Source organism: Arachis ipaensis, chromosome B6, assembly GCF_059453495.1.
Source record: "Arachis ipaensis isolate K30076 ecotype BB chromosome B6, ASM5945349v1, whole genome shotgun sequence".
Lineage (NCBI taxonomy): Eukaryota > Viridiplantae > Streptophyta > Magnoliopsida > Fabales > Fabaceae > Arachis > Arachis ipaensis.
The window spans coordinates 101380001-101392500 of NC_142441.1; the positions used below are offsets into that span (position 1 = coordinate 101380001).

The 12500-nt window shown below is 40.5% G+C and overlaps 1 non-coding gene across 1 annotated transcript; it reads left to right on the forward strand.

Moving 5' to 3' along the window:
* Positions 1-8385: 8385 nt before the first annotated feature.
* On the forward strand, positions 8386-8489 carry LOC148562006 (small nucleolar RNA R71). The gene has a single exon (XR_015886499.1). It is a non-coding gene; the product is annotated as a small nucleolar RNA R71 (small nucleolar RNA).
* The last annotated feature ends 4011 nt before the right edge of the window (positions 8490-12500 follow it).

Consider the following 12500-nt stretch of genomic DNA (forward strand, 5'->3'; position numbering starts at 1 on the left):
ATTCATTGGGTTTAGGAGATATTGAAATCTCCGAATCAAAACATGTATATCTCTTCCTCAACCAATGCATTCATTGAATTTTGCTTGGCAATCTTATATGATTGGATCCCAATTCCTTGGCTCACCAATGCTCTCTAAAAACAAACAAATTCCCAATCCCTTGGTTTAAATGTTCATAAGAAGAGATGATGCTTGATCACTGATTATACCACACAATTTCATGAACCACAATTTGGTAGGATTACATGTCACAATATCCATCCAAACCCCAATCCAATCCACTGTGAGAAAGCTTCTCTAGCATGAATCCTCCATTCCTTTCCCAAGGCTCCGAAGGATTCCAAGTATGAGTAGTTTCTTTCCCAAGACAACTACTCAATGGAATTAGATCGAGAAGCTTTCTAACAAAATTCAAGAGAAAAGATTGAAGAAGAAGATAAACTATTATTGATTCATTGAATTACAATAGAGCTCCCTAACCCAATGAAAGGGGGTTTAGTGAATCATAGCTCTGAATTCAATTACAAAGAAAAGGAAAACTAGCTAAAAGTGAAAGTGAAGTCCTCTCTAACTTAACTTCTATCCTATTTATACACTTTCTATATTGAGCTTCAGTTGTGCTTCTTGGGCTTTGAGGCCTCTCCTTGCTTTCCTTTTGCCTTGGGTTTATGATCCATAATCTTGATGAGGTTGTTGATCCAAATCCTGTAACATTTATTGAGCCAACTTAGTGATAATCAAATAATGACACATGACTCAATAAATTGAGATTTCAAACTCATCAATCCTTCAGGCCCAATCCCATAAACCATGATATTCAATTGGGTTTCATACCAAAGTAAGTTCAAGTTAATATTTGTGCTCAAAGACTAACTTAAATCACAATATTTTTGGCCCAGAAACCTTTTTCAAGAGTGGCGTTTAAGTTGTAGTTTAAGCTTAAACTGCAACTTAAACGCCAGACACTTCCAGTGAGGCCTTTTGTAGAAGCACGTTTAAGCTTCAGTTAAGGTTAAACTGAAGCTTAAACGTGGAAATGGAAGAAGGTAGCCCTGGAGAGTCATGTAGTCGAACACGTTTAAGCTTCAGTTTAAGGTTAAACTGAAGCTTAAACGTGGAGATAGGAAGGGCAGCCCTGGAGGTCGAACACGTTTAACCTCCAGTTTGAGGTCAAACTGGAGGTTAAACGTGGAAAAGGGTGGAGGCATACTGGAGGTCGAACACGTTTAACCTCCAGTTTGAGGTCAAACTGGAGGTTAAACGTGGAAGCTTAGAATGGTGGCCCTGGAGGTGTCGAACACGTTTAACCTCCAGTTTGGGGTCAAACTGGAGGTTAAACGTGGAGATGAAGAGAGCAACCCTGGAGTAGAAAAGCTATCGAACACGTTTAAGCTCCAGTTTGAGTCAAACTGGAGCTTAAACGTGGAATGGCTCCCTGGTACTCTTCCTGGTTCTGGCGTTTAACCTCCAGTTTGAGGTCAAACTGGAGGTTAAACGTGGAACTCCTCCCTGGGTGGCATACTCATTCTGGCGTTTAACCTCCAGTTTGAGGTCAAACTGGAGGTTAAACGTGGAATGCTCCTTAAGTGAGGCTTTTCATTCTGGCGTTTAACCTCCAGTTTGAGGTCAAACTGGAGGTTAAACTTCAATCCCAGCATTTCTTATCCTTCATGATTTTGGCGTTTAAGCTCCAGTTTAGGCTTAAACTGGAACTTAAACTCCACATGTGATATTCAAGCTTCCTTTATTGATTTTGTTGCTTCCTTGCTTAGCCTCTTCTTCCCTGAAATCATCCAAACAATTGCATCAAAGTCTTGCAAAATTTCATGAGAAATCTTTCATTCATAGCATTTAAGTAATATAACTAAAACTCATGGAATTTGCATCAAAATCATATTGTTTGGATGGTTCATTACTTTGTTCTTCATTTAACCATTTTTGGTTACTTTAAGCTCAAGAAAATGCATAAAACAACTAAAACTAACAGAAAAATGCTAGTGAAACTAGCCTATGATGCCTTGGCATCACAACACCAAACTTAATACTTGCTTGTCCCTAAGCAAGTCCTGAGTTATTTGAGAAGAAAGTATGAAACAGAAAGCAATTACATTGGCTATATTAGCAAGCATTTGAAGTTCATCAGAAGGGTTTTATGCAGAAAGTTGCAGCATCACTTTTTCATACTTATCAGGTAGGATTATCACTTTTTCATTGCATCCATCAAAAATTGCTATGGCCTCTTGTTAGTCTTATGTCTTTGGCACTTTTCTCTTCTTTGTTTTTCTTTTCTTTTTCTTAGAGCTTCTTTTGCTCCTTGTTTGCTTAGTGTCATGTGTTGCACAAGCCTTTGGCATTTTCTTTTTCTTATCAGTGCACTACACATATCCACTTTAGGCATTTTAGTTCACATTTCTTCTTGAGACATTGGTGCCCAGCACCTCTTTGTGTGACTAAATGTTTTGTATTTAGGTTGCTCTTGATAATGGACTTTTGGTTGATAATCCCGGGTTAGTTAACCCAAGTTACCAAGTGTTGAAACACTCCTCAGAACCTATTCATCCAAGCATATCCTTAATACATAAACACCACAGGCATTTGTCTCAGAAGTTCAAACCATTGGTACCTAGCTTATTTTCTCAATTTTTTTTGCTTTTTGGTTGCCTTTTTCCGTGGCTTTTTCTTTTTCTTTTTCTTTCTTTTTCATGGCCAAAGACATTTATTCCTCAAGATCCATAGACAATTTTTACTTCCTACATAAAAAATGATAATTCTACACTCTAATTTTAGTGATCTGACTACACAATCCAGCATGCATACCACCACTTAATTCTACTTGATTTGTCACTAATTTAGCCAAGTTACTTTTGTTCAAACTTTTCTTTTATTTTTGGAAACAGAACAAGCATGGCACGCACTTGTTTAAGAAGGTGAAGTTATATCCAAACATCTAGGCATTCACTTTATTCAAAGCAATTAACAAAAAAAAAAAAAAACTACACATTCCAGAAAGATTCAACATTTACAGTTTAAACCAGAACACGCATGCTTTTGTTTGCCCTTTTTAAAGAATTATCAAGGAACAATACCACCTTGTGAAATTCCTTGTTTTCTCTTTGTTGTCAGGAAACACTTTGATTTCTCCTTCTTCTTCCTAAATGTTGCTTCATGCTTTAAGGTTCTTGTTTCCTTTCCTGCAAAGAGTAATGAAGTTGCTTGCTTCTCAAGCACTTGAGTGGTTAGCTCAACTATGTGTGGGTAAGTATCGGATTCTTAAGTTGGTGTGTGAACACCAAACTTAGTCTCCCACTTACTTCTCTCTGTTCTTTGAATCCTTGAGTTATCTTGGAATGATGTTGCTACTAAGGGTTTTAAGCATTTCTGTGACTGCTTAGAATAGTTGTTCCTTTCATATAATTCAAAGGTTGTTGTGTTCAGTTGATCTTTATGGTGGAACACCAAACTTAGAGTCACACATTCCCCTTTGACTTATTGATCCATGAATTCATTGTTTGGTGTGAAACACCAAACTTAATTCTTTGCAATGCACAGAAACTACTTTACCCTTTTTATTGAAACAAATAAAAGAAACAGCAAAAGGGTATTACCTCAGGTTGGGTTGCCTCCCAACAAGCGCTTGTTTAACGTCATTAGCTTGACGGTCAGCTTCCTCAGTTGAGGTGATATTTAACTTTGTCCTTCTCCTCCACATCTCCCAAGTAATGTTTGAGTCTTTGACCGTTAACAATGAAGGTTCGTTGTGACTTTTCTTCCATGATTTCTACTTGTCCATAATTGGAGACCTTGGTGACAAGGAATGGTCCAGACCACCTTGATTTTAGCTTCCCTGGAAATAGCTTCAGCCTAGAATTGTAGAGCAATACTTTTTGCCCTTCTTCAAATTTCCTTGGGGCTATGTTGCTGTCATGCTTCTTCTTTGCTCTTTCTTTGTAAATTTTGGCATTCTCATAAGCTTCCGCTCTGAATTCTTCCAACTCTTGAATTTGCAACATCCTTCTTTCTCCAGCGGCTTTGTTGTCCAAGTTCAGAAGTTTCAAGGCCCAGTATGCCTTGTGCTCCAACTCCAGTGGCAGATGGCAAGCTTTTCCATATACTAGTTGGTAAGGAGACATTCCAATTGGTGTTTTGAAAGCTGTCCTATATGCCCAAAGAGCATCATCTAGCTTAATCGACCAGTCCTTTCTTGAAGTTCCCACAGTTTTTTCCAGGATTCTTTTGAGTTCTCTGTTAGATATTTCGGCTTGCCCACTTGTCTGTGGATGGTATGGTGTGGCTACCCTGTGTTTGACTCCATATTTTAGGAGCAATGCCTCTAATGGTTTGTTGCAAAAGTGGCTTCCTCCATCACTGATGATTGCTCTTGGAACCCCAAAACGGCAAAAAATGTGTTTTCTGAGGAAGTTCATGACTACTTTATTATCATTGGTTGGAGTTGCTATTGCTTCAACCCATTTGGAGACATAATCTACTGCCACAAGAATGTAATTATTTGAGTATGAGGAGGGAAATGGTCCCATGAAATCTATCCCCCATACATCAAACAATTCAAGTTCCAGAATGAATTGTTGTGGCATTTCATTTCTTCTTGGCAGGTTCCCAGCTTTCTGGCATTCATGGCAGTGCTTCACTAATTCTTTTGCATCTTTGAAGATAGTAGGCCAATAAAAACCACACTGCAACACCTTAGCTGCTGTTCTTTCCCCTGCAAAGTGCCCTCCATAAGTGGAGCCATGGCAGTCCCATAAAACTTCCCTTCCTTCTTCCTCGGATATGCATCTTCTGAGTATGCCATCGGAACATTTTTTGAACAAGTATGGTTCGTCCCAGATGAAGTATTTGGCATCATTTACCAATTTCTTCCTTTGATGTTTGTTAAATTCCAAAGGTAAACTCCCAGTGGCCTTGAAGTTTGCTATGTCTGCAAACCAGGGTGCTTTGTGAATTATCATGAGTTGTTCATCAGGAAAGCACTCATTTACATGTGTGCTTTGTGTGCTTCCTTCTTCACATGGTATCCTTGATAAATGATCTGCCACCTTGTTCTCTACACCCTTCTTGTCTTTGATTTCAATGTCAAATTCCTGCAACAAAAGAACCCATCTAATAAGTCTCGGTTTAGATTCTTGTTTGGCAAGTAAATATTTTAAAGCTGAATGATCAGTGAAGACAATGACTTTAGATCCAATGAGATAAGATCTAAATTTTTCAAATGCAAAGACTATTGCCAAGAGTTCTTTTTCAGTGGTTGTGTAATTCCTTTGGTTAGCATTCAAGACTTTACTGGCATAATAAATCACATGTACCAAATTGTCTTTCCTTTGTCCTAACACTGCCCCAATAGCAAGGTCTGATGCATCACACATCAGTTCAAACGGTAAGTTCCAATCAGGTGGGGCAATGATAGGTGCAGAGGAAAGTTTTTGCTTCAAAAGTTCATAGGCTAGCATGCAATTTTTATCAAATACAAAGGGTGTATCAGAGACAAGCAAGTTACTCAAAGGTTTGGCTATTTTAGAAAAGTCTCTAATAAACCTTCTGTAAAAACCAGCGTGTCCCAAAAAGCTCCTAACTGCCTTGACATTACTTGGTGGAGGTAGTTTTTCAATGATTTCCACCTTAGCTCTGTCCACCTCCATGCCTCTATTAGAGATTTTGTGGCCAAGGACTATTCCTTCTGTGACCATGAAATGACACTTTTCCCAGTTTAATACTAGGTTAGTCTCTTGGCACCTCTTAAGCACCAAGGCAAGGTGGTGTAGGCAGCTGGGAAAAGAATCCCCAAACACAGAAAAATCGTCCATGAAGACCTCAATAAATTTTTCAATCATGTCCGAAAAGATGGACAGCATGCATCTTTGGAAAGTGGCAGGTGCATTGCACAATCCAAAGGGCATGCGTCTATAAGCAAAAACTCCATATGGACAAACAAATGATGTTTTCTCTTGATCACTAGGATCAACTACTATTTGGTTGTAGCCTGAATATCCATCCAAGAAGCAATAGTAAGCATGTCCGGCAAGCCTTTCAAGCATCTGATCCATGAATGGGAGTGGGAAATGATCTTTTCTGGTGGCTTCATTGAGCTTCCTGTAGTCTATGCACATCCTCCACCCAGTAACGGTTCTTGTGGGTATGAGTTCGTTCTTCTCATTTGGCACCACAGTTATGCCACCTTTCTTGGGAACTACATGGATGGGACTAACCCATGGGCTATCAGAAATGGGGTAGATTACCCCTGCCTGCCATAACTTCCTCACTTCCTTTTGTACCACTTCTTTCATGACGGGATTCAATCTTCTCTGAGCTTGAATGGAGGGTCTAGCATCTTCTTCTAACAAGATTTTATGCATGCATATGGATGAACTTATCCCCTTCAAATCAGCTAGGGTCCATCCAATGGCATCTTGATGAGTTTGCAGCACCTTGATCAATTCTTCTTCCTGTTCTTGGCTCAAGGCCGAGCTAATGATAACAGGGTGACTCTCATCACTACCCAAGTATGCATACTTGAGATTAGGGGGCAATGCTTTGAGCTCAGGTTTTGGTGCTTCCTTTTCTTCTTTCACTTTCTCTGGCCTGCTTAGCATGGTTGTGTCAGCATCCTTGATATCACTAACTTCAATATCCTTGGTGAACTCCTCCTCTGCCACTTCCTTTATTATTTCCTCAAAAGTTTCTTGTACTGCAACGTCCACTACATCAACCCTCATGCATTCCCTTAGTGATTCTGATGGATAGCTCATTGCCTTGAATACATTAAACACCAATTTCTCATCATGGAGTCTAAGAGTGAGTTCACCCTTTTGTACATCTATGATGGCTCCAGCAGTAGCTAGGAAGGGTCTTCCCAGAATTATTGAAGCTTTGGCTTCTTCCTCCATATCTAACACCACAAAATCAGCAGGAAATATAAATTCTCCCACTTTCACCAACAAATCCTCAACTATCCCATGAGGGAATTTAAAAGTTCGATCTGCCAATTGGAGGGCCATTCTTGTTGGTTTGGCTTCTTCAATCTTCATTCTTCTCATCATTGTTAGCGACATCAAATTGATGCTGGCCCCTAAATCACACAAGGCCTTCTCCACCATGACTTCTCCTATAATACAGGGGATTTGGAAACTGCCTGGGTCCTTCAATTTCTGAGGCAATTTGTGCTGAATGATGGCACTGCATTCTTCAGTTAACAACACAGTTTCCTCATTTCTCCAGCTTCTCTTCTTGGTCATTAATTCTTTTAAGAATTTTGCATAGAGTGGCATTTGCTCTATTGCCTCAGCAAAGGGAATGTTGATTTGAAGCTTCTTGAAAATCTCCAAGAACCTGGAGAATTGGCCATCCTTTTCACTTTTCATCAAACGTTGAGGATAAGGTGCTTTAGGTGTGTAAGGCTTCAAGACCTCTTTTTCTTTTTCTTTTGTTGCAAACGGTGTAACAGATTGTCCTTGTTCTTTGTCTTTCACATTTTCCTTTGCTTCATCCTCTGTGGTTTCCCTTGAAATCTCCTTTAGATTCTTTCCACTTCTGAGGGTTATGGCCTTACATTCCTCCCTTGCAATAGCCTTGGCAGCATGAGAACCGCTTGTCCCAGGGGCTTGCTTAGTCAAATACAAAATTTGATTTTCTAGCTTCTGGATGGCAGCTCCTTGGTTTTGCAAGTTAGAATTTACTTCTTCCTTAAAAGCTTTCAATTCAATTATGTCTTGGCTCATGGTTGCAAGCATTCCTTCTATCCGGTTTAATTGATCTTGAAATTGTTGGTTCGGATTAGGTTGGGTATGTTGATTATTCTGGCCATGATATGATGGTTGGGGGTAAGTGTTTTGTGTGGCTTGGTATGATCTTTGGTTGGAGTTTTGGTATGTGGAATTGTTATGTTGGTTGTGGTTGTAAGGTTTGTGGTTTTGTGGTTGGGTTTGTTGGTTTCCCCACCCAAAGTTTGGGTGGTTTCTCCAGCCTGGGTTGTAAGTGTTGGAATGTGGATCATATGATTGCCTTTGTTGGTTTCCCACATAGTTAACCTCATCCCAATCACCTCCTTCAATGCCTACTTCCTCTTGATCTTGTGTGTGTATTGCAGCCACTTGCTTTGTTTCTAATTGCCTGGTAAGCTCTGCTAGTTGCTTGGCAAACACCTTGTTTTGGGCTAGAATTGTATCAACCTGGTTCAGCTCCATGACTCCCTTAGTGTTGTGCCTTTCTGATGCATAGTAGTACTCATTCTCAGCCACTGTCTCGATCACTTCAATGGCTTCTTCCACAGTCTTTTTCCTGTTCAATGAACCTCCTGATGAATGGTCTACAGCCTTCCTTGATTCATAAGAGAGCCCATCATAGAAGATGTGCAGTTGCACCCAATCATGGAACATGTTTGGTGGGCATTTCCTTGTCAAGTCCTTGAATCTCTCCCATGCCTCGTAGAGAGTTTCACCATCTTGTTGTCTAAAAGTCTGAACCTCAGATCGAAGCCTATTGACCTTTTGTGGAGGGTAGAAACGTGCCAGAAACTTGCTTTCCACCTCATCCCATGTTGTTAGACTCCCCCTTGGGAATGATTCCAGCCACTTAGCTGCTTTGTCCCTAAGTGAAAATGGGAACAAAAGCAGTTTATAGGCATCTTCCTGGACTCCATTGGACTTCACAGTGTCACAAATTCTCAGGAATTTTGTGAGATGTTGGTTTGGGTCTTCATTAGCACTTCCTCCAAAGGAACAATGATTTTCCACAAGTGATATTAGCTGTGGCTTGAGCTCAAAATTGTTGGCCTGAATGGGTGGTTTCTGGATGCTACTACCACAATTCCCAGAGGTTGGGTTTATGTATGAACTAAGAACCCTCCTCTCAGGGATGGCATCGTTTCCATCAGCTCTCTCATGGTTGTGAACTTCTCTATCCATGTTGAGATCTAAAGCTTCCTCAAAATTGTCCTCAGATTCTCCTTCAGATTCCTCTTCTCCCACTACTCTCTTCCCTCTTGCTTCCCTTCTAAGTCTATGAAGGGTCCTCTCTGGTTCGGTATATGGAGGAGTTGATGTCTCTCCTCTCCTACCTGTCATACAAGAACACAGCTCAAACACAAACAAGTGAAATACTCTTGGTTAATGGAAGAGTATGGTTAGCTCAATTGAGGAATTAATTCAAACAGTTAGTGAGTCAGTGAATTAGTTGCATGAATTTAAAGGCATAAAGAAGGAAAGCATGTAACCAAGTGCAGAAATTAAAATTCAACAAGTATCTAGAACAGAATTAACAAAGCAAGAGAAAATTGCTCAATCTAGTTAGCTTCCAATTTGAGAATTGTCAATCGAAAACCAATCCCCGGCAACGGCGCCATAAACTTGATGCGCATAAACGTGTTATGCTACGATTTAGGAAATTGCACGATCGGCAAAATTCCTTCCGGCAAGTGCACCGGTTATCGTCGTCAAGTAAAAACTCACAATAGAGTGAGGTCGAATCCCACAAGGATTGGTTGAGTGAGCAATTCGGATTAGAAGTGTGTTCTAGTTGAGCGGAATCAAGATTTGAGATGAGAATTGCGGAATGTAAAATTGGCGGGAAAAATAAATGACAAGAAAATTAAATGGCTGAATCTTAAATTGCTTGAATTAAAGAGCAGAATGTAAATTGCTGAAATAAAAAGGGAATGGGGATGATTGCAAGAATTGAATTGCAAAATGTAAAGAGAAAGTGGAAATCAGAAATGGGGAATTCATTGGGTTTAGGAGATATTGAAATCTCCGAATCAAAACATGTATATCTCTTCCTCAACCAATGCATTCATTGAATTTTGCTTGGCAATCTTATATGATTGGATCCCAATTCCTTGGCTCACCAATGCTCTCTAAAAACAAACAAATTCCCAATCCCTTGGTTTAAATGTTCATAAGAAGAGATGATGCTTGATCACTGATTATACCACACAATTTCATGAACCACAATTTGGTAGGATTACATGTCACAATATCCATCCAAACCCCAATCCAATCCACTGTGAGAAAGCTTCTCTAGCATGAATCCTCCATTCCTTTCCCAAGGCTCCAAAGGATTCCAAGTATGAGTAGTTTCTTTCCCAAGACAACTACTCAATGGAATTAGATCGAGAAGCTTTCTAACAAAATTCAAGAGAAAAGATTGAAGAAGAAGATAAACTATTATTGATTCATTGAATTACAATAGAGCTCCCTAACCCAATGAAAGGGGGTTTAGTGAATCATAGCTCTGAATTCAATTACAAAGAAAAGGAAAACTAGCTAAAAGTGAAAGTGAAGTCCTCTCTAACTTAACTTCTATCCTATTTATACACTTTCTATATTGAGCTTCAGTTGTGCTTCTTGGGCTTTGAGGCCTCTCCTTGCTTTCCTTTTGCCTTGGGTTTATGATCCATAATCTTGATGAGGTTGTTGATCCAAATCCTGTAACATTTATTGAGCCAACTTAGTGATAATCAAATAATGACACATGACTCAATAAATTGAGATTTCAAACTCATCAATCCTTCAGGCCCAATCCCATAAACCATGATATTCAATTGGGTTTCATACCAAAGTAAGTTCAAGTTAATATTTGTGCTCAAAGACTAACTTAAATCATAATATTTTTGGCCCAGAAACCTTTTTCAAGAGTGGCGTTTAAGTTGTAGTTTAAGCTTAAACTGCAACTTAAACGCCAGACACTTCCAGTGAGGCCTTTTGTAGAAGCACGTTTAAGCTTCAGTTAAGGTTAAACTGAAGCTTAAACGTGGAAATGGAAGAAGGTAGCCCTGGAGAGTCATGTAGTCAAACACGTTTAAGCTTCAGTTTAAGGTTAAACTGAAGCTTAAACGTGGAGATAGGAAGGGCAGCCCTGGAGGTCGAACACGTTTAACCTCCAGTTTGAGGTCAAACTGGAGGTTAAACGTGGAAAAGGGTGGAGGCATACTGGAGGTCGAACACGTTTAACCTCCAGTTTGAGGTCAAACTGGAGGTTAAACGTGGAAGCTTAGAATGGTGGCCCTGGAGGTGTCGAACACGTTTAACCTCCAGTTTGGGGTCAAACTGGAGGTTAAACGTGGAGATGAAGAGAGCAACCCTGGAGTAGAAAAGCTATCGAACACGTTTAAGCTCCAGTTTGAGTCAAACTGGAGCTTAAACGTGGAATGGCTCCCTGGTACTCTTCCTGGTTCTGGCGTTTAACCTCCAGTTTGAGGTCAAACTGGAGGTTAAACGTGGAACTCCTCCCTGGGTGGCATACTCATTCTGGCGTTTAACCTCCAGTTTGAGGTCAAACTGGAGGTTAAACGTGGAATGCTCCTTAAGTGAGGCTTTTCATTCTGGCGTTTAACCTCCAGTTTGAGGTCAAACTGGAGGTTAAACTTCAATCCCAGCATTTCTTATCCTTCATGATTTTGGCGTTTAAGCTCCAGTTTAGGCTTAAACTGGAACTTAAACTCCACATGTGATATTCAAGCTTCCTTTATTGATTTTGTTGCTTCCTTGCTTAGCCTCTTCTTCCCTGAAATCATCCAAACAATTGCATCAAAGTCTTGCAAAATTTCATGAGAAATCTTTCATTCATAGCATTTAAGTAATATAACTAAAACTCATGGAATTTGCATCAAAATCATATTGTTTGGATGGTTCATTACTTTGTTCTTCATTTAACCATTTTTGGTTACTTTAAGCTCAAGAAAATGCATAAAACAACTAAAACTAACAGAAAAATGCTAGTGAAACTAGCCTATGATGCCTTGGCATCAGGGGCGCACAGGCCGCCCGCCGTTCCCACGTCGTGCTCGGACTTGGGATGATCCCCCTAGTCCTGGGCCGAGCACAAGGTGTTGCCCCGAGCGTGTGCCCAAGGCACAACTCCACCACGCCATGCTCCCTAGGTGGTGCCTAGGTGGGCCGTGCACGGACGTGTTTCCCTTCTTGTTGGTCCTTCGGTGATCGGGGTTCGCAGCAGCCAGACGCCCGTGCTCGACCTTGGACCCGGGGCGGGGGACCCCGACGGCACACCACAACCACAACGTGCTTGCTAGTGTGCCTAGGGGATGGCAAGGCAACGTGCATCTTGCTGGCATTGTGCCCAGCAAGCCTTTGGGCAACTCGAGTTTCAGCAGCACGACACCCCTCCCCCCTATAATAGGCTGCCGAGCCATTACCAAAGTGCCACGGGTAGACATCCTTTTCCGTGAGGAGACATACTAAAGGAAAGTGCTCTAGAGGTCGAATTTTGACGCCGTTTTTTGCAACAACCTCTAGAAAAATAAGATCTTTCCATCCTCCAAATTTGGTGAATTTACACCGTGTGGATTTTTTTTGACAATTTTTTTACCGCCCGGAATGCCGGAAATTCAAAAAAAATGAAAAACGGAGCAAACCTGCGATTTTTGACCTGGATTTTTTTGTGCAGCCTTCACATAATATTACCAAGGTTCCCTCAAAATTTCACGAAAAATGCACGAGCCAATTCTGAGATATGAAAATTTGGCTCCTCCGTTG